Genomic DNA, 24,218 nt, shown 5'->3' with positions numbered 1-24,218 from the left:
ACACAATTCACAAACACAAAAAAAGATATTTTTTTATTTTGTTTGGAGTGCCCTTTGGGGGTTACAGCACCCTTTAGTGGTCAATCCAGCCGGCCCTTTATTTATGGGACACATGCGCATGCTTGGCACGACTTTGTTGATGCACGTGCGGCTACTGCGCACACAATTCACAAACACAAAAAAATATATATTTTTATTTTGTTTGGAGTGCCCTTTGGGGGTTACAGCACCCTTTAGCGGTCAATCCAGCCAGCCCTTTATTTATGGGACACAGGCGCACGCTTGGCACTACTTTGTTGATGCACATGCGGCTACTGCGCACACAATTCACAAACACAAAAAAATATATTTTTTATTTTGTTTGGAGTGCCCTTTGGGGGTTACAGCACCCTTTAGCGGTCAATCCAGCCGGCCCTTTATTTATGGGACATAGGAGCATGCTTGGCACTACTTTGTTGATGCACGTGCATCTACTGCGCACACAATTCACAAACACAAAAAAAGATATATATTTCTTTTTGTTTGGAGTGCCCTTTGGGGATTACAGCACCCTATAGCGGTCAATCAAGCCAGCCCTTTATTTATGGGACACAGGCGCACGCTTGGCACTACTTTGTTGATGAACGTGCGGCTACTGCGCACACAATTCACAAACACAAAAAAAATTATTTTTTTATTTTGTTTGGAGTGCCCTTTGGGGGTTACAGCACCCTTTAGCGGTCAATCCAGCATGCCCTTTATTTATGGGACACAGGCGCACACTTGGCTTTACTTTGTTGAAGCACGTGCGGCTACTGCGCACACAATTCACAAACTCAAAAAAATATATATTTTTATTTTGTTTGGTGTGCCCTTTGGGGGTTACAGCACCCTTTAGCAGTCAATCCAGCCGGCCCTTTATTTATGGGACACAGGCACACGCTTGGCACTACTTTGTTGATGCACGTGCGGCTACTGCGCACACAATTCACAAACACAAAAAAATATTTTTTTTTATTTTGTTTGGAGTGCCCTTTGGGGGTTACAGCACCCTTTAGCGGTCAATCCAGCAAGCCCTTTATTTATGGGACACAGGCGAACGCTTGGCACTACTTTGTTGATGCACATGCGGCTACTGCGCACACTATTCACAAATACAAAAAAATATATTTTTTATTTTGTTTGGAGTGCCCTTTGGGGGTTACAGCACCCTTTAGCGGTCAATCCAGCCGGCCCTTTATTTATGGGACACAGGAGCACGCTTGGCACTACTTTGTTGATGCACGTGCGGCTACTGCGCACACAATTCACAAACACATAAAAAGATATATATTTTTTTTGTTTGGAGTGCCCTTTGGGGGTTACAGCACCCTCTAGCGGTCAATCCAGCAGGCCCTTTATTTATGGGACACAGGCGCACGCTTGGCACTACTTTGTTGATGCACGTGCGGCTACTGCGCACACAATTCACAAACACAAAAAAAGATATTTTTTTATTTTGTTTGGAGTGCCCTTTGGGGGTTACAGCACCCTTTAGCGGTCAATCCAGCTGGCCCTTTATTTATGGGACACAGGCGCATGCTTGGCACTACGTTGTTGATGCACGTGTGGCTATTGCGCACACAATTCACAAACACAAAAAAATATATTTTTTTATTTTGTTTGGAGCGCCCTTTGGGGGTTACAGCACCCTTTAGCGGTCAATCCAGCCGGCCCTTTATTTATGGGACACAGGCGCACGCTTGGCACTACTTTGTTGATGAACGTGCGGCTACTGCGCACACAATTCACAAACACAAAAAAATATTTTTTTTTATTTTGTTTGGAGTGCCCTTTGAGGGTTACAGCACCCTTTAGCGGTCAATCCAGCCGGCCCTTTATTTATGGGATACAGGCGCACGGTTGCCACAACTTTGTTGACGAACGTGCGGCTACAGCGCACACAATTCACAAACCCAACAAAATATATATTTTTATTTTGTTTGGAGTGCCCTTTGGGGGTTACAGCACCCTTTAGCAGTCAATCCAGCCGTCCCATTATTTATGGGACACAGGCGCACGCTTGGCACTACTTTGTTGATGCACTTGCGGCTACTGCGCACACAATTCACAAACACAAAAAAATATTTTTTTTTATTTTGTTTGGAGTGCCCTTTGGGGGTTACAGCACCCTTTAGCGGTCAAGCCAGCCGGCCCTTTATTTATGGGACACAGGCGCACGCTTGGCACTACTTTGTTGATGCATGTGGGGCAACTGCGCACACAATTCACAAACACAAAAAAATATATTTTTTAATTTTCTTTGGAGTGCCCTTTGGGGGTTACAGCACCCTTTCGTGGTGAATCCAGCTGGGCCTTTATTTATGGGACACAGGCGCACGCTTGGCACTACTTTGTTGATGCACGTGCGGCTACTGCGCACACAATTCACAAACACAAAATAATATATTTTTTTATTTTGTTTGGAGTGCCCTTTGGGGGTTACAGCACCCTTTAGCAGTCAATCCAGCCGGCCCTTTATTTATGGGACACAGGCGCATGGTTGGCACTACTTTGTTGATGCACATGCGGCTACTGCGCACACTATTCACAAATACAAAAAAATATATTTTTTATTTTGTTTGGAGTGCCCTTTGGGGGTTACAGCACCCTTTAGCGGTCAATCCAGCCGGCCCTTTATTTATGGGACACAGGAGCACGCTTGGCACTACTTTGTTGATGCACGTGCGGCTACTGCGCACACAATTCACAAACACATAAAAAGATATATATTTTTTTTGTTTGGAGTGCCCTTTGGGGGTTACAGCACCCTCTAGCGGTCAATCCAGCAGGCCCTTTATTTATGGGACACAGGCGCACGCTTGGCACTACTTTGTTGATGCACGTGCGGCTACTGCGCACACAATTCACAAACACAAAAAAAGATATTTTTTTATTTTGTTTGGAGTGCCCTTTGGGGGTTACAGCACCCTTTAGCGGTCAATCCAGCCGGCCCTTTATTTATGGGACACAGGCGCATGCTTGGCACTACGTTGTTGATGCACGTGTGGCTATTGCGCACACAATTCACAAACACAAAAAAATATATTTTTTTATTTTGTTTGGAGTGCCCTTTGGGGGTTACAGCACCCTTTAGCGGTCAATCCAGCCGGCCCTTTATTTATGGGACACAGGCGCACGCTTGGCACTACTTTGTTGATGAACGTGCGGCTACTGCGCACACAATTCACAAACACAAAAAAATATTTTTTTTTATTTTGTTTGGAGTGCCCTTTGAGGGTTACAGCACCCTTTAGCGGTCAATCCAGCCGGCCCTTTATTTATGGGATACAGGCGCACGGTTGCCACAACTTTGTTGACGAACGTGCGGCTACTGCGCACACAATTCACAAACCCAACAAAATATATTTTTTTATTTTGTTTGGAGTGCCCTTTGGGGGTTACAGCACCCTTTAGAGGTCAATCCAGCCGTCCCATTATTTATGGGACACAGGCGCACGCTTGGCACTACTTTGTTGATGCACTTGCGGCTACTGCGCACACAATTCACAAACACAAAAAAATATTTTTTTTTATTTTGTTTGGAGTGCCCATTGGGGGTTACAGCACCCTTTAGCGGTCAAGCCAGCCGGCACTTTATTTATGGGACACAGGCGCACGCTTGGCACTACTTTGTTGATGCATGTGGGGCAACTGCGCACACAATTCACAAACACAAAAAAATATATTTTTTAATTTTCTTTGGAGTGCCCTTTGGGGGTTACAGCACCCTTTCGTGGTGAATCCAGCTGGCCCTTTATTTATGGGACACAGGCGCACGCTTGGCACTACTTTGTTGATGCACGTGCGGCTACTGCGCACACAATTCACAAACACAAAATAATATATTTTTTTATTTTGTTTGGAGTGCCCTTTGGGGGTTACAGCACCCTTTAGCAGTCAATCCAGCCGGCCCTTTATTTATGGGACACAGGCGCATGGTTGGCACTACTTTGTTGATGCACGTGCGGCTACTGCGCACACAATTCACAAACACAAAAAAAGATATTTTTTTATTTTATGTGGAGTGCCCTTTGGGGGTACAGCACCCTTTAGTGGTCAATCCAGCCGGTCCTTTATTTATGGGACACAGGCACACGCTTGGCACTACTTTGTTGATGCACGTGCGGCTACTGCGCACACAATTCACAAACACAAAAAAAGATATTTTTTTATTTTGTTTGGAGTGCCCTTTGGGCGTTACAGCACCCTTTAGCGGTCAAGCCAGCTGGCCCTTTATTTATGGGACACAGGCACACGCTTGGCACTACTTTGTTGATGCACGTGCGGCTACTGCGCACACAATTCACTAACACAAAAAAATATATTGTTTTATTTTGTTTGGAGTGCCCTTTGGGGGTTACAGCACCCTTTAGCGGTCAATCCAGCCGGCCCTTTATTTATGGGACACAGGCGCACGCTTGGCACTACTTTGTTGATGAACGTGCGGCTACTGCGCACACAATTCACAAACACAAAAAAATATTTTTTTTTATTTTGTTTGGAGTGCCCTTTGAGGGTTACAGCACCCTTTAGCGGTCAATCCAGCCGGCCCTTTATTTATGGGATACAGGCGCACGGTTGCCACAACTTTGTTGACGAACGTGCGGCTACTGCGCACACAATTCACAAACCCAACAAAATATATTTTTTTATTTTGTTTGGAGTGCCCTTTGGGGGTTACAGCACCCTTTAGCGGTCAATCCAGCCGTCCCATTATTTATGGGACACAGGCGCACGCTTGGCACTACTTTGTTGATGCACTTGCGGCTATTGCGCACACAATTCACAAACACAAAAAAATATTTTTTTTAATTTTGTTTGGAGTGCCCTTTGGGGGTTACAGCACCCTTTAGCGGTCAAGCCAGCCGGCCCTTTATTTATGGGACACAGGCGCACGCTTGGCACTACTTTGTTGATGCATGTGGGGCAACTGCGCACACAATTCACAAACACAAAAAAATATATTTTTTAATTTTCTTTGGAGTGCCCTTTGGGGGTTACAGCACCCTTTCGTGGTGAATCCAGCTGGCCCTTTATTTATGGGACACAGGCGCACGCTTGGCACTACTTTGTTGATGCACGTGCGGCTACTGCGCACACAATTCACAAACACAAAATAATATATTTTTTTATTTTGTTTGGAGTGCCCTTTGGGGGTTACAGCACCCTTTAGCAGTCAATCCAGCCGGCCCTTTATTTATGGGACACAGGCACATGGTTGGCACTACTTTGTTGATGCACGTGCGGCTACTGCGCACACAATTCACAAACACAAAAAAAGATATTTTTTTACTTTATGTGGAGTGCCCTTTGGGGGTACAGCACCCTTTAGTGGTCAATCCAGCCGGTCCTTTATTTATGGGACACAGGCACACGCTTGGCACTACTTTGTTGATGCACGTGCGGCTACTGCGCACACAATTCACAAACACAAAAAAAGATATTTTTTTATTTTGTTTGGAGTGCCCTTTGGGCGTTACAGCACCCTTTAGCGGTCAAGCCAGCTGGCCCTTTATTTATGGGACACAGGCACACGCTTGGCACTACTTTGTTGATGCACGTGCGGCTACTGCGCACACAATTCACTAACACAAAAAAATATATTGTTTTATTTTGTTTGGAGTGCCCTTTGGGGGTTACAGCACCCTTTAGCGGTCAATCCAGCCGGCCCTTTATTTATGGGACACAGGCGCACGCTTGGCACTACTTTGTTGATGCACGTGCGGCTACTGCGCACACAATTCACAAACACAAAAAAAGATATTTTTTTATTTTGTTTGGAGTGCCCTTTGGGGGTTACAGCACCCTTTAGCGGTCAATCCAGCCGGCCCTTTATTTATGGGACACATGCGCATGCTTGGCACTACTTTGTTGATGCACGTGCGGCTACTGCGCACACAATTCACAAACACAAAAAAATATATTTTTTTATTTTGTTTGGAGTGCCTTTGGGGGTTACAGCACCCTTTAGCGGTCAATCCAGCCGGCCCTTTATTTATGGGACACAGGCGCACGCTTGGCACTACTTTGTTGATGCACATGCGGCTACTGCGCACACAATTCACAAACGCCAAAAAATATATTTTTTTATTTTGTTTGGAGTGCCCTTTGGGGGTTACAGCACCCATTAGCGGTCAATCCAGCTGGCCCTTTATTTATGGGACACAGGCGCACGCTTGGCACTACTTTGTTGATGCACGTGTGGTTACTGCGCACACAATTCACAAACACAAAAAAATATATTTTTTTATTTTGTTTGGAGTGCCCTTTGGGGGTTACAGCACCCTTTAGCGGTCAATCCAGCCGGCCCTTTATTTATGGGACACAGGCGCACGCTTGGCACTACTTTGTTGATGCACATGCGGCTACTGCGCACACAATTCACAAACACAAAAAAATATATTTTTTATTTTGTTTGGAGTGCCCTTTGGGGGTTACAGCACCATTTAGCGGTCAATCCAGCCGGCCCTTTATTTATGGGACATAGGAGCATGCTTGGCACTACTTTGTTGATGCACGTGCGTCTACTGCGCACACAATTCACAAACACAAAAAAAGATATATATTTTTTTTTGTTTGGAGTGCCCTTTGGGGATTACAGCACCCTATAGCGGTCAATCAAGCCAGCCCTTTATTTATGGGACACAGGCGCACGCTTGGCACTACTTTGTTGATGAACGTGCGGCTACTGCGCACACAATTCACAAACACAAAAAAAAAATTTTTTTTATTTTGTTTGGAGTGCCCTTTGGGGGTTACAGCACCCTTTAGCGGTCAATCCAGCCTGCCCTTTATTTATGGGACACAGGCGCACGCTTGGCTTTACTTTGTTGAAGCACGTGCGGCTACTGCGCACACAATTCACAAACTCAAAAAAAAATATATTTTTATTTTGTTTGGTGTACCCTTTGGGGGTTACAGCACCCTTTAGCGGTCAATCCAGCCGGCCCTTTATTTATGGGACACAGGCACACGCTTGGCACTACTTTGTTGATGCACGTGCGGCTACTGCGCACACAATTCACAAACACAAAAAAAGATATTTTTTTATTTTGTTTGGAGTGCCCTTTGGGGGTTACAGCACCCTTTAGCGGTTAATCCAGCTGGCCCTTTATTTATGGGACAAAGGCGAACGCTTGGCACTACTTTGTTGATGCACATGCGGCTACTGCGCACACAATTCACAAACACAAAAAAATATATTTTTATTTTGTTTGGAGTGCCCTTTGGGGGTTACAGCACCCTTTAGCGATCATTCCAGAAGGCCCTTTATTTATGGGATACAGGCGCACGGTTGCCACAACTTTGTTGACGAACGTGCGGCTACTGCGCACACAATTCACAAACACAAAAAAATATTTTTTTTTATTTTGTTTGGAGTGCCCTTTGGGGGTTACAGCACCCTTTAGTGGTCAATCCAGCTGGCCCTTTATTTATGGGACACAGGCGCACGCTTGGCACTACTTTGTTGATGCACGTGCGGCAACTGCGCACACAATTCACAAACGCCAAAAAAAATATATTTTTATTTTGTTTGGAGTGCCCTTTGGGGGTTACAGCACCCTTTAGCGATCAATCCAGAAGGCCCTTTATTTATGGGATACAGGCGCACGGTTGCCACAACTTTGTTGACGAACGTGCGGCTACTGCGCACACAATTCACTAACACAAAAAAATATATTTTTTTATTTTGTTTGGAGTGCCCTTTGGGGGTTACAGCACCCATTAGCGGTCAATCCAGCCGGCCCTTTATTTATGGGACACAGGCGCACGCTTGGCACTACTTTGTTGATGCACGTGCGGCTACTGCGCACACAATTCACAAACACAAAAAAGATATTTTTTTATTTTGTTTGGAGTGCCCTTTGGGGGTTACAGCACCCTTTAGCGGTCAATCCAGCCGGCCCTTTATTTATGGGACACATGCGCATGCTTGGCACTACTTTGTTGATGCACGTGCGGCTACTGCGCACACAATTCACAAACACAAAAAAATATATTTTTTTATTTTGTTTGGAGTGCCCTTTGGGGGTTACAGCACCCTTTAGTGGTCAATCCAGCCGGCCCTTTATTTATGGGACACAGGCGGACGCTTGGCACTACTTTGTTGATGCACATGCGGCTACTGCGCACACAATTCACAAACACAAAAAAATATATTTTTTATTTTGTTTGGAGTGCCCTTTGGGGGTTACAGCACCCTTTAGCGGTCAATCCAGCCAGCCCTTTATTTATGGGACACAGGAGCATGCTTGGCACTACTTTGTTGATGCACGTGCGTCTACTGCGCACACAATTCACAAACACAAAAAAAGATATAGATTTTTTTTTGGTTGGAGTGCCCTTTGGGGATTACAGCACCCTGTAGCGGTTAATCAAGCCAGCCCTTTATTTATGGGACACAGGCACACGCTTGGCACTACTTTGTTGATGAACGTGCGGCTACTGTGCACACAATTCACAAACACAAAAAAATTTATTGTTTTATTTTGTTTGGAGTGCCTTTTGGGGGTTACAGCACCCTTTAGCGGTCAATCCAGCCGGCCCTTTATTTATGGGACACAGGCACACGCTTGGCACTACTTTGTTGATGCACGTGCGGCTACTGCGCACACAATTCACAAACACAAAAAAAGATATTTTTTTATTTTGTTTGGAGTGCCCTTTGGGGGTTACAGCACCATTTAGCGGTAAAGCCAGCTGGCCCTTTATTTATGGGACACAGGCGCACGCTTGGCACTACTTTGTTGATGCACATGCAGCTATTGCGCACACAATTCACAAACACAAAAAAATATTTTTTTTTATTTTGTTTGGAGTGCCCTTTGGGGGTTACAGCACCCTTTAGTGGTCAATCCAGCTGGCCCTTTATTTATGGGACACAGGCGAACGCATGACACTACTTTGTTGATGCACGTGCGGCTACTGCGCACACAATTCACAAACACAAAAAAATATATTTTTTTATTTTGTTTGGAGTCCCCTTTGGGGGTTACAGCACCCTTTAGCGGTCAATCCAGCTGGCCCTTTATTTATGGGACACAGGCGCATGCTTGGCACTACTTTGTTGATGCACGTACGGCTACTGCGCACACAATTCACAAACACAAAAAAAATTTTTTTTTTATTTTGTTTGGAGTGCCCTTTGGGGGTTACAGCACCCTTTAGTGGTCAATCCAGCCGGGCCATTATTTATGGGACACAGGTGCATGCTTGGCACTACTTTGTTGATGCACGTACGGCTACTGCGCACACAATTCACAAACACAAAAAAATATTTTTTTTAATTTTGTTTGGAGTGCCCTTTGGGGGTTACAGCACCCTTTAGCGGTCAATCCAGCCGGGCCATTATTTATGGGACACAGGAGCATGCTTGGCACTACTTTGCTGATGCACGTGCGGCTACTGCGCACACAATTCACAAACAGAAAAAAAGATATATATTTTTTTTGTTTGGAGAGCCCTTTGGGGGTTACAGCACCCTTTAGCGGTCAATCCAGCCAGCGCTTTATTTATGGGACAGAGGCGCATGCTTGGCACTACTTTGTTGATGAACGTGCGGCTACTGCGCACACAATTCACAAACACAAAAAAAAATATTTTTTTATTTTGTTTGGAGTGCCCTTTGGGGGTTACAGCACCCTTTAGCGGTCAATCCAGCCGGTCCTTTATTTATGGGACACAGGCGCACGCTTTGCATTACTTTGTTGATGCACGTGCGGCTACTGCGCACACAATTCACAAACACAAAAAAAGATATATATTTTTTTTGTTTGGAGTGCCCTTTGGGGGTTACAGCACCCTTTAGCGGTCAATCCAGCCAGCCCTTTATTTATGGGACACAGGCGCACGCTTGGCACTACTTTGTTGATGAACGTGCGGCTACAGCGCACACAATTCACAAACAGAATTTTTTTTTTTTTGTTTGTTTGGAGTGCCCTTTGAGGGTTACAGCACCCTTTAGCGGTCAATCCAGCCGGCCCTTTATTTATGGGACACAGGCGCACGCTTGGCACTACTTTGTTGATGCACGTGCGGCAACTGCGCACACAATTCACAAACGCCAAAAAATATATTTTTTTATTTTGTTTGGAGTGCCCTTTGGGGGTTACAGCACCCTTTAGTGATCAATCCAGCCGGCCCTTTATTTATGGGACACAGGCGCACGCTTGGCACTACTTTGTTGATGCACGTGTGGTTACTGCGCACACAATTCACAAACACAAAAAAATATATTTTTTTATTTTGTTTGGAGTGCCCTTTGGGGGTTACAGCACCCTTTAGTGTTCAAGCCAGCTGGCCCTTTATTTATGGGACACAGGCGCATGCTTGGCACTACTTTGTTGATGCACATGCGGCTACTGCGCACACAATACACAAACACAAAAAAATATTTTGTTTTATTTTGTTTGGAGTGCCCTTTGAGGGTTACAGCACCCATTAGCGGTCAATCCAGCTGGCCCTTTATTTATGGGACACAGGCGCACGCTTGACACTACTTTGTTGATGCACGTGCGGCTACTGCGCACACAATTCACAAACACAAAAAAATATTTTTTTTTATTTTGTTTGGAGTGCCCTTTGGGGGTTACAGCACCCTTTAGCGGTCAATCCAGCCGGCCCTTTATTTATGGGACACAGGCGAACGCTTGGTACTACTTTGTTGATGCACATGCGGCTACTGCGCACACTATTCACAAATACAAAAAAATATATTTTTTATTTTGTTTGGAGTGCCCTTTGGGGGTTACAGCACCCTTTAGCGGTCAATCCAGCCAGCCCTTTATTTATGGGACACAGGAGCACGCTTGGCACTACTTTGTTGATGCACGTACGGCTACTGCGCACACAATTCACAAACACAAAAAAATATATTTTTTTATTTTGTTTGGAGTCCCCTTTGGGGGTTACAGCACCCTTTAGCGGTCAATCCAGCTGGCCCTTTATTTATGGGACACAGGCGCATGCTTGGCACTACTTTGTTGATGCACGTACGGCTACTGCGCACACAATTCACAAACACAAAAAAATATTTTTTTTTATTTTGTTTGGAGTGCCCTTTGGGGGTTACAGCACCCTTTAGCGGTCAATCCAGCCGGGCCATTATTTATGGGACACAGGCGCATGCTTGGCACTACTTTGTTGATGCACGTACGGCTACTGCACACACAATTCACAAACACAAAAAAATATTTTTTTTAATATTGTTTGGTGTGCCCTTTGGGGGTTACAGCACCCTTTAGCGGTCAATCCAGCTGGGCCATTATTTATGGGACACAGGAGCATGCTTGGCACTACTTTGCTGATGCACGTGCGGCTACTGCGCACACAATTCACAAACAGAAAAAAAGATATATATTTTTTTTGTTTGGAGAGCCCTTTGGGGGTTACAGCACCCTTTAGCGGTCAATCCAGCCAGCGCTTTATTTGTGGGACAGAGGCGCATGCTTGGCACTACTTTGTTGATGAACGTGCGGCTACTGCGCACACAATTCACAAACACAAAAAAAAATATTTTTTTATTTTGTTTGGAGTGCCCTTTGGGGGTTACAGCACCCTTTAGCGGTCAATCCAGCCGGTCCTTTATTTATGGGACACAGGCGCACGCTTTGCATTACTTTGTTGATGCACGTGCGGCTACTGCGCACACAATTCACAAACACAAAAAAAGATATATATTTTTTTTGTTTGGAGTGCCCTTTGGGGGTTACAGCACCCTATAGCGGTCAATCCAGCTGGCCCTTTATTTATGGGACACAGGTGCATGTTTGGCACTACTTTGTTGATGCACGTGCGGCTACTGCGCACACAATTCACAAACACAAAAAAATATTTTTTTTATGTTGTTTGGAGTGCCCTTTGGGGGTTACAGCACCCTTTAGTGGTCAATCCAGCCGGCCCTTTATTTATGGGACACAGGCGCACGCTTGGCACTACTTTGTTGATGCACGTGCGGCTACTGCGCACACAATTCACTAACACAAAAAAATATATATTTTTATTTTGTTTGGAGTGCCCTTTGGGGGTTACAGCACCCTTTAGCGGTCAATCCAGCCAGCCCTTTATTTATGGGACACAGGCGCACGCTTGGCACTACTTTGTTGATGCACGTGCGGCTACTGCGCCCACAATTCACAAACACAAAAAAAGATATTTTTTTATTTTGTTTGGAGTGCCCTTTGGGGGTTACAGCACCCTTTAGCGGTCAATCCAGCCGGCCCTTTATTTATGTGACACAGGCGCACGGTTGCAACTACTTTGTTAATGCACGTGCGGCAACTGCGCACACAATTCACAAACGCCAAAAAATATATATTTTTATTTTGTTTGGAGTGCCCTTTGGGGGTTACAGCACCCATTAGCGGTCAATCCAGCTGGCCCTTTATTTATGGGACACAGGCGCATGCTTGGCACTACTTTGTTGATGCACGTGTGGTTACTGCGCACACAATTCACAAACACAAAAAAATATATATTTTTTTTTTGTTTGGAGTGCCCTTTGGGGGTTACAGCACCCTTTAGTGTTCAAGCCAGCTGGCCCTTTATTTATGGGACACAGGCGCACGCTTGGCACTACTTTGTTGATGCACATGCGGCTACTGCGCACACAATACACAAACACAAAAAAATATTTTGTTTTATTTTGTTTGGAGTGCCCTTTGGGGGTTACAGCACCCATTAGCGGTCAATCCAGCTGGCCCTTTATTTATGGGACACAGGCGCATGCTTGACACTACTTTGTTGATGCACGTGCGGCTACTGCGCACACAATTCACAAACACAAAAAAATATATTTTTTTATTTTGTTTGGAGTGCCCTTTGGGGGTTACAGCACCCTTTAGCGGTTAATCCAGCTGGCCCTTTATTTATGTGACACAGGCGCACGGTTGCAACTACTTTGTTAATGCACGTGCGGCAACTGCGCACACAATTCACAAACGCCAAAAAATATATATTTTTATTTTGTTTGGAGTGCCCTTTGGGGGTTACAGCACCCATTAGCGGTCAATCCAGCTGGCCCTTTATTTATGGGACACAGGCGCACGCTTGGCACTACTTTGTTGATGCACGTGTGGTTACTGCGCACACAATTCACAAACACAAAAAAATATATTTTTTTATTTTGTTTGGAGTGCCCTTTGGGGGTTACAGCACCCTTTAGTGTTCAAGCCAGCTGGCCCTTTATTTATGGGACACAGGCGCACGCTTGGCACTACTTTGTTGATGCACATGCGGCTACTGCGCACACAATTCACAAACACAAAAAAATATTTTTTTTTATTTTGTTTGGAGTGCCCTTTGGGGGTTACAGCACCCTTTAGCGGTCAATCCAGCCGGCCCTTTATTTATGGGTCACAGGCGAACGCTTGGTACTACTTTGTTGATGCACATGCGGCTACTGCGCACACTATTCACAAATACAAAAAAATATATTTTTTATTTAGTTTGGAGTGCCCTTTGGGGGTTACAGCACCCTTTAGCGGTCAATCCAGCCGGCCCTTTATTTATGGGACACAGGAGCACGCTTGGCACTACTTTGTTGATGCACGTGCGGCTACTGCGCACACAATTCACAAACACATAAAAGGATATATATTTTTTTTGTTTGGAGTGCCCTTTGGGGGTTACAGCACCCTCTAGCGGTCAATCCAGCAGGCCCTTTATTTATGGGACACAGGCGCACGCTTGGCACTACTTTGTTGATGCACGTGCGGCTACTGCGCACACAATTCACAAACACAAAAAAAGATATTTTTTTATTTTGTTTGGAGTGCCCTTTGGGGGTTACAGCACCCTTTAGCGGTCAATCCAGCCGGCCCTTTATTTATGGGACACAGGCGCATGCTTGGCACTACTTTGTTGATGCACGTGCGGCTATTGCGCACACAAATCACAAACACAAAAAAACATATTTTTTTATTTTGTTTGGAGTGCCCTTTGGGGGTTACAGCACCCTTTAGCGGTCAATCCAGCCGGCCCTTTATTTATGGGACACAGGCGCACGCTTGGCACTACTTTGTTGATGCACATGCGGCTACTGCGCACACAATTCACTAACACAAAAAAATATATTTTTTTATTTTGTTTGGAGTGCCCTTTGGGGGTTACAGCACCCTTTAGCGGTCAATCCAGCCGGCCCTTTATTTATGGGACACAGGCGCACGCTTGGCACTACTTTGTTGATGCACGTGCGGCTACTGCGCCCACAATTCACAAACACAAAAAAAGATATTTTTTTATTTTGTTTGGAGTGCCCTTTGGGGGTTACAGCACCCTTTAGCGGTCAATCCAGCCGGCCCTTTATTTATGTGACACAGGCGCACGGTTGCCACTACTTTGTTAATGCACGTGCGGCTACTGCGCACACAATTCACAAACCCAACAAAATATATTTTTTTATTTTGTTTGGAGTGCCCTTTGGGGGTTACAGCACCCTTTAGTGGTCAATCTAGCCGTCCCATTATTTATGGGACACAGGCGCACGCTTGGCACTACTTTGTTGATGCACGTGTGGCTACTGCGCACACAATTCACAAACACAAAAAAATATTTTTTTTTATTTTGTTTGGAGTGCCCTTTGGGGGTTACAGCACCCTTTAGCAGTCAAGCCAGCTGGCCCTTTATTTATGGGACACAGGCGCACGCTTGGCACTACTTTGTTGATGCATGTGCGGCTACTGCGCACACAATTCACAAACAGAAAAAAATATATTTTTTAATTTTCTTTGGAGTGCCCTTTGGGGGTTACAGCACCCTTTCGCGGTGAATCCAGCCGGCCCTTTATTTATGGGACACAGGCGCACGCTTGGCACTACTTTGTTGATGCACGTGCGGCTACTGCGCACACAATTCACAAACACAAAATAATATATTTTTTTATTTTGTTTGGAGTGCCCTTTGGGGGTTACAGCACCCTTTAGCAGTCAATCCAGCCGGCCCTTTATTTATGGGACACAGGCGCATGGTTGGCACTACTTTGTTGATGCACGTGCGTCTACTGCGCACACAATTCACAAACACAAAAAAAGATATTTTTTTATTTTGTTTGGAGTGCCCTTTGGGGGTACAGCACCCTCTAGCGGTCAATCCAGCCGGTCCTTTATTTATGGGACACAGGCACACGCTTGGCACTACTTTGTTGATGCACATGCGGCTACTGCGCACACAATTCACAAACACAAAAAAAGATATTTTTTTATTTTGTTTGGAGTGCCCTTTGGGGGTTACAGCACCCTTTAGCGGTCAATCCAGCCGGCCCTTTATTTATGGGACACAGGCGCATGCTTGGCACTACTTTGTTGATGCACGTGCGGCTATTGCGCACACAAATCACAAACACAAAAAAACATATTTTTTTAATTTGTTTGGAGTGCCCTTTGGGGGTTACAGCACCCTTTAGCGGTCAATCCAGCCGGCCCTTTATTTATGGGACACAGGCGCACGCTTGGCACTACTTTGTTGATGCACATGCGGCTACTGCGCACACAATTCACTAACACAAAAAAATATATTTTTTAATTTTCTTTGGAGTGCCCTTTGGGGGTTACAGCACCCTTTCGCGGTGAATCCAGCCGGCCCTTTATTTATGGGACACAGGCGCACGCTTGGCACTACTTTGTTGATGCACGTGCGGCTACTGCGCACACAATTCACAAACACAAAATAATATATTTTTTTATTTTGTTTGGAGTGCCCTTTCGGGGTTACAGCACCCTTTAGCGGTCAATCCACCGGCCCTTTATTTATGGGACACAGGCGCACGCTTGGCACTACTTTGTTGATGCACGTGCGGCTACTGCGCCCACAATTCACAAACACAAAAAAAGATATTTTTTTATTTTGTTTGGAGTGCCCTTTGGGGGTTACAGCACCCTTTAGCGGTCAATCCAGCCGGCCCTTTATTTATGTGACACAGGCGCACGGTTGCCACTACTTTGTTAATGCACGTGCGGCTACTGCGCACACAATTCACAAACCCAACAAAATATATTTTTTTATTTTGTTTGGAGTGCCCTTTGGGGGTTACAGCACCCTTTAGTGGTCAATCCAGCCGTCCCATTATTTATGGGACACAGGCGCACGCTTGGCACTACTTTGTTGATGCACGTGTGGCTACTGCGCACACAATTCACAAACACAAAAAAATATTTTTTTTTATTTTGTTTGGAGTGCCCTTTGGGGGTTACAGCACCCTTTAGCGGTCAAGCCAGCTGGCCCTTTATTTATGGGACACAGGCGCACGCTTGGCACTACTTTGTTGATGCATGTGCGGCTACTGCGCACACAATTCACAAACACAAAAAAATATATTTTTTAATTTTCTTTGGAGTGCCCTTTGGGGGTTACAGCACCCTTTCGCGGTGAATCCAGCCGGCCCTTTATTTATGGGACACAGGCGCACGCTTGGCACTACTTTGTTGATGCACGTGCGGCTACTGCGCACACAATTCACAAACACAAAATAATATATTTTTTTATTTTGTTTGGAGTGCCCTTTGGGGGTTACAGCACCCTTTAGCAGTCAATCCAGCCGGCCCTTTATTTATGGGACACAGGCGCATGGTTGGCACTACTTTGTTGATGCACGTGCGTCTACTGCGCACACAATTCACAAACACAAAAAAAGATATTTTTTTATTTTGTTTGGAGTGCCCTTTGGGGGTACAGCACCCTTTAGTGGTCAATCCAGCCGGTCCTTTATTTATGGGACACAGGCACACGCTTGGCACTACTTTGTTGATGCACATGCGGCTACTGCGCACACAATTCACAAACACAAAAAAAGATATTTTTTTATTTTGTTTGGAGTGCCCTTTGGGGGTTACAGCACCCTTTAGCGGTCAAGCCAGCTGGCCCTTTATTTATGGGACACAGGCACACGCTTGGCACTACTTTGTTGATGCACGTGCGGCTACTGCGCACACAATTCACTAACACAAAAAAATATATTGTTTTATTTTGTTTGGAGTGCCCTTTGGGGGTTACAGCACCCTTTAGCGGTCAATCCTGCCGGCCCTTTATTTATGGGACACAGGCGCACGCTTGGCACTACTTTGTTGATGCACGTGCGGCTACTGCGCATACAATTCACAAACACAAAAAAAGATATTTTTTTATTTTGTTTGGAGTGCCCTTTGGGGGTTACAGCACCCTTTAGCGGTCAATCCAGCCGGCCCTTTTTTTATGGGACACATGCGCATGCTTGGCACTACTTTGTTGATGCACATGCGGCTACTGCGCACACAATTCACAAACACAAAAAAATATATTTTTTATTTTGTTTGGAGTGCCCTTTGGGGGTTACAGCACCCTTTAGCGGTCAATCCAGCCAGCCCTTTATTTATGGGACATAGGAGCATGCTTGGCACTACTTTGTTGATGCACGTGCGTCTACTGCGCACACAATTCACAAACACAAAAAAAGATATATATTTTTTTTTGTTTGGAGTGCCCTTTGGGGATTACAGCACCCTATAGTGGTCAATCAAGCCAGTCCTTTATTTATGGTATACAGGAGCATGCTTGGCACTACTTTGTTGATGCACGTGCGTCTACTGCGCACACAATTCACAAACACAAAAAAAGATATATATTTTTTTTTGTTTGGAGTGCCCTTTGGGGATTACAGCACCCTATAGCGGTCAATCAAGCCAGCCCTTTATTTATGGGACACAGGCGCACGCTTGGCACTACTTTGTTGATGAACGTGCGGCTACTGCGCACACAATTCACAAACACAAAAAAATTTAATTTTTTATTTTGTTTGGAGTGCCCTTTGGGGGCTACAGCACCCTTTAGCGGTCAATCCAGCCGGCCCATTATTTATGGGACACAGGCGCACGCTTGGCTTTACTTTGTTGAAGCACGTGCGGCTACTGCGCACACAATTCACAAACTCAAAAAAATATATGTGTTTATTTTGTTTGTTGTGCCCTTTGGGGGTTACAGCACCCTTTAGCGGTCAATCCAGCCTGCCCTTTATTTATGGGACACAGGCACACGCTTGGCACTACTTTGTTGATGCACGTGCGGCTACTGCGCACACAATTCACAAACACAAAAAAAGATATTTTTTTATTTTGTTTGGAGTGCCCTTTGGGGGTTACAGCACCCTTTAGCGGTCAAGCCAGCTGGCCCTTTATTTATGGGACACAGGCGCACGCTTGGCACTACTTTGTTGATGCACATGCAGCTACTGCGCACACAATTCACAAACACAAAAAAATATTTTTTTTTATTTTGTTTGGAGTGCCCTTTGGGGGTTACAGCACCCTTTAGTGGTCAATCCAGCTGGCCCTTTATTTATGGGACACAGGCGCACGCTTGACACTACTTTGTTGATGCACGTGCGGCTACTGCGCACACAATTCACAAACACAAAATAATATATTTTTTTATTTTGTTTGGAGTGCCCTTTGGGGGTTACAGCACCCTTTAGCAGTCAATCCAGCCGGCCCTTTATTTATGGGACACAGGCGCATGGTTGGCACTACTTTGTTGATGCACGTGCGGCTACTGCGCACACAATTCACAAACACAAAAAAAGATATTTTTTTATTTTGTTTGGAGTGCCCTTTGGGGGTACAGCACCCTTTAGTGGTCAATCCAGCCGGTCCTTTATTTATGGGACACAGGCACACGCTTGGCACTACTTTGTTGATGCACATGCGGCTACTGCGCACACAATTCACAAACACAAAAAAAGATATTTTTTTATTTTGTTTGGAGTGCCCTTTGGGGGTTACAGCACCCTTTAGCGGTCAAGCCAGCTGGCCCTTTATTTATGGGACACAGGCACACGCTTGGCACTACTTTGTTGATGCACGTGCGGCTACTGCGCACACAATTCACTAACACAAAAAAATATATTGTTTTATTTTGTTTGGAGTGCCCTTTGGGGGTTACAGCACCCTTTAGCGGTCAATCCAGCCGGCCCTTTATTTATGGGACACAGGCGCACGCTTGGCACTACTTTGTTGATGCACGTGCGGCTACTGCGCATACAATTCACAAACACAAAAAAAGATATTTTTTTATTTTGTTTGGAGTGCCCTTTGGGGGTTACAGCACCCTTTAGCGGTCAATCCAGCCGGCCCTTTATTTATGGGACACATGCGCATGCTTGGCAAAACTTTGTTGATGCACGTGCAGCTACTGCGCACACAATTCACAAACACAAAAAAATATATTTTTTTATTTTGTTTGGAGTGCCCTTTGGGGGTTACAGCACCCTTTAGCGGTCAATCCAGCCGGCCCTTTATTTATGGGACACAGGCGCACGCTTGGCACTACTTTGTTGATGCACATGCAGCTACTGCGCACACAATTCACAAACACAAAAAAATATATTTTTTATTTTGTTTGGAGTGCCCTTTGGGGGTTACAGCACCCTTTAGCGGTCAATCCAGCCGGCCCTTTATTTATGGGACATAGGAGCATGCTTGGCACTACTTTGTTGATGCACGTGCGTCTACTGCGCACACAATTCACAAACACAAAAAAAGATATATATATTTTTTTGTTTGGAGTGCCCTTTGGGGATTACAGCACCCTATAGCGGTCAATCAAGCCAGCCCTTTATTTATGGGACACAGGCGCACGCTTGGCACTACTTTGTTGATGAACGTGCGGCTACTGCGCACACAATTCACAAACACAATAAATTTATTTTTTTATTTTGTTTGGAGTGCCCTTTGGGGGTTACAGCACCCTTTAGCGGTCAATCCAGCTGGCCCTTTATTTATGGGACACAGGCACACGCTTGGCACTACTTTGTTGATGCACGTGCGGCTACTGCGCACACAATTCACAAACACAAAAAAAGATATTTTTTTATTTTGTTTGGAGTGCCCTTTGGGGGTTACAGCACCCTTTAGCGGTCAAGCCAGCTGGCCCTTTATTTATGGGACACAGGCGCACGCTTGGCACTACTTTGTTGATGCACATGCAGCTACTGCGCACACAATTCACAAACACAAAATTTTTTTTTTTTATTTTGTTTGGAGTGCCCTTTGGGGGTTACAGCACCCTTTAGTGGTCAATCCAGCTGGCCCTTTATTTATGGGACACAGGCGCACGCTTGACACTACTTTGTTGATGCACGTGCGGCTACTGCGCACACAATTCACAAACACAAAAAAATATTTTTTTTTATTTTGTTTGGAGTGCCCTTTGGGGGTTACAGCACCCTTTAGCGGTCAATCCAGCTGGCCCTTTATTTATGGGACACAGGCGCATGCTTGGCACTACTTTGTTGATGCACGTACGGCTACTGCGCACACAATTCACAAACACAAAAAAAATATATTTTTTATTTTGTTTGGAGTGCCCTTTGGGGGTTACAGCACCCTTTAGCGGTCAATCCAGCCGGCCCTTTATTTATGGTATACAGGAGCATGCTTGGCACTACTTTGTTGATGCACGTGCGTCTACTGCGCACACAATTCACAAACACAAAAAAAGATATATATATTTTTTTGTTTGGAGTGCCCTTTGGGGATTACAGCACCCTATAGCGGTCAATCAAGCCAGCCCTTTATTTATGGGACACAGGCGCACGCTTGGCACTACTTTGTTGATGAACGTGCGGCTACTGCGCACACAATTCACAAACACAAAAAAATTAAATTTTTTATTTTGTTTGGAGTGCCCTTTGGGGGTTACAGCACCCTTTAGCGGTCAATCCAGCCGGCCCTTTATTTATGGGACACAGGCGCATGCTTGGCTTTACTTTGTTGAAGCACGTGCGGCTACTGCGCACACAATTCACAAACTCAAAAAAATATATGTGTTTATTTTGTTTGTTGTGCCCTTTGGGGGTTACAGCACCCTTTCGCGGTCAATCCAGCCGGCCCTTTATTTATGGGACACAGGCACACGCTTGGCACTACTTTGTTGATGCACGTGCGGCTACTGCGCACACAATTCACAAACACAAAAAAAGATATTTTTTTATTTTGTTTGGAGTGCCCTTTGGGGGTTACAGCACCCTTTAGCGGTCAAGCCAGCTGGCCCTTTATTTATGGGACACAGGCGCACGCTTGGCACTACTTTGTTGATGCACATGCAGCTACTGCGCACACAATTCACAAACACAAAAAAAGATATTGTTTTATTTTGTTTGGAGTGCCCTTTGGGGGTTACAGCACCCTTTAGCGGTCAATCCAGCCGGCCCTTTATTTATGGGACACAGGCGCACGCTTGGCACTACTTTGTTGATGCACGTGCGGCTACTGCGCATACAATTCACAAACACAAAAAAAGATATTTTTTTATTTTGTTTGGAGTGCCCTTTGGGGGTTACAGCACCCTTTAGCGGTCAATCCAGCCGGCCCTTTATTTATGGGACACATGCGCATGCTTGGCAAAACTTTGTTGATGCACGTGCAGCTACTGCGCACACAATTCACAAACACAAAAAAATATATTTTTTTATTTTGTTTGGAGTGCCCTTTGGGGGTTACAGCACCCTTTAGTGGTCAATCCAGCCGGACCTTTATTTATGGGACACAGGCGCACGCTTGGCACTACTTTGTTGATGCACATGCGGCTACTGCGCACACAATTCACAAACACAAAAAAACATATTTTTTATTTTGTTTGGAGTGCCCTTTGGGGGTTACAGCACCCTTTAGCGGTCAATCCAGCCTGCCCTTTATTTATGGGACACAGGCACACGCTTGGCACTACTTTGTTGATGCACGTGCGGCTACTGCGCACACAATTCACAAACACAAAAAAAGATATTTTTTTATTTTGTTTGGAGTGCCCTTTGGGGGTTACAGCACCCTTTAGCGGTCAAGCCAGCTGGCAATTTATTTATGGGACACAGGCGCACGCTTGGCACTACTTTGTTGATGCACATGCAGCTACTGCGCACACAATTCACAAACACAAAAAAATATTTTTTTTTATTTTGTTTGGAGTGCCCTTTGGGGGTTACAGCACCCTTTAGTGGTCAATCCAGCTGGCCCTTTATTTATGGGACACAGGCGCACGCTTGACACTACTTTGTTGATGCACGTGCGGCTACTGCGCACACAATTCACAAACACAAAATAATATATTTTTTTATTTTGTTTGGAGTGCCCTTTGGGGGTTACAGCACCCTTTAGCAGTCAATCCAGCCGGCCCTTTATTTATGGGACACAGGCGCATGGTTGGCACTACTTTGTTGATGCACGTGCGGCTACTGCGCACACAATTCACAAACACAAAAAAAGATATTTTTTTATTTTGTTTGGAGTGCCCTTTGGGGGTACAGCACCCTTTAGTGGTCAATCCAGCCGGTCCTTTATTTATGGGACACAGGCACACGCTTGGCACTACTTTGTTGATGCACATGCGGCTACTGCGCACACAATTCACAAACACAAAAAAAGATATTTTTTTATTTTGTTTGGAGTGCCCTTTGGGGGTTACAGCACCCTTTAGCGTTCAAGCCAGCCGGCCCTTTATTTATGGGACATAGGAGCATGCTTGGCAAAACTTTGTTGATGCACGTGCAGCTACTGCGCACACAATTCACAAACACAAAAAAATATATTTTTTTATTTTGTTTGGAGTGCCCTTTGGGGGTTACAGCACCCTTTAGCGGTCAATCCAGCCGGCCCTTTATTTATGGGACACAGGCGCACGCTTGGCACTACTTTGTTGATGCACATGCGGCTACTGCGCACACAATTCACAAACACAAAAAAATATATTTTTTATTTTGTTTGGAGTGCCCTTTGGGGGTTACAGCACCCTATAGTGGTCAATCAAGCCAGCCCTTTATTTATGGGACACAGGCGCACGCTTGGCACTACTTTGTTGATGAACGTGCGGCTACTGCGCACACAATTCACAAACACAATAAATTTATTTTTTTATTTTGTTTGGAGTGCCCTTTGGGGGTTACAGCACCCTTTAGCGGTCAATCCAGCTGGCCCTTTATTTATGGGACACAGGCACACGCTTGGCACTACTTTGTTGATGCACGTGCGGCTACTGCGCACACAATTCACAAACACAAAAAAAGATATTTTTTTATTTTGTTTGGAGTGCCCTTTGGGGGTTACAGCACCCTTTAGCGGTCAAGCCAGCTGGCCCTTTATTTATGGGACACAGGCGCACGCTTGGCACTACTTTGTTGATGCACATGCAGCTACTGCGCACACAATTCACAAACACAAAAATTTTTTTTTTTTTATTTTGTTTGGAGTGCCCTTTGGGGGTTACAGCACCCTTTAGTGGTCAATCCAGCTGGCCCTTTATTTATGGGACACAGGCGCACGCTTGACACTACTTTGTTGATGCACGTGAGGCTACTGCGCACACAATTCACAAACACAAAAAAATATTTTTTTTTATTTTGTTTGGAGTGCCCTTTGGGGGTTACAGCACCCTTTAGCGGTCAATCCAGCTGGCCCTTTATTTATGGGACACAGTCGCATGCTTGGCACTACTTTGTTGATGCACGTACGGCTACTGCGCACACAATTCACAAACACAAAAAAAATATATTTTTTATTTTGTTTGGAGTGCCCTTTGGGGGTTACAGCACCCTTTAGCGGTCAATCCAGCTGGCCCTTTATTTATGGTATACAGGAGCATGCTTGGCACTACTTTGTTGATGCACGTGCGTCTACTGCGCACACAATTCACAAACACAAAAAAAGATATATATATTTTTTTGTTTGGAGTGCCCTTTGGGGATTACAGCACCCTATTGCGGTCAATCAAGCCAGCCCTTTATTTATGGGACACAGGCGCACGCTTGGCACTACTATGTTGATGAACGTGCGGCTACTGCGCACACAATTCACAAACCCAAAAAAAGATATTTTTTTATTTTGTTTGGAGTGCCCTTTGGGGGTTACAGCACCCTTTAGCGGTCAATCCAGCCGGCCCTTTATTTATGGGACACAGGCGCACGCTTGGCTTTACTTTGTTGAAGCACGTGTGGCTACTGCGCACACAATTCACAAACTCAAAAAAATATATGTGTTTATTTTGTTTGTTGTGCCCTTTGGGGGTTACAGCACCCTTTAGCGGTCAATCCAGCCGGCCCTTTATTTATGGGACACAGGCACACGCTTGGCACTACTTTGTTGATGCACGTGCGGCTACTGCGCACACAATTCACAAACACAAAAAAAGATATTTTTTTATTTTGTTTGGAGTGCCCTTTGGGGGTTACAGCACCCTTTAGCGGT

This window comes from Taudactylus pleione, unplaced genomic scaffold (genome assembly GCF_031769625.1).
Source record: "Taudactylus pleione unplaced genomic scaffold, aTauple2 ptg001339l, whole genome shotgun sequence".
Classification (NCBI taxonomy): domain Eukaryota; kingdom Metazoa; phylum Chordata; class Amphibia; order Anura; family Myobatrachidae; genus Taudactylus; species Taudactylus pleione.
Note: the sequence above shows the minus strand (reverse complement) of the source record.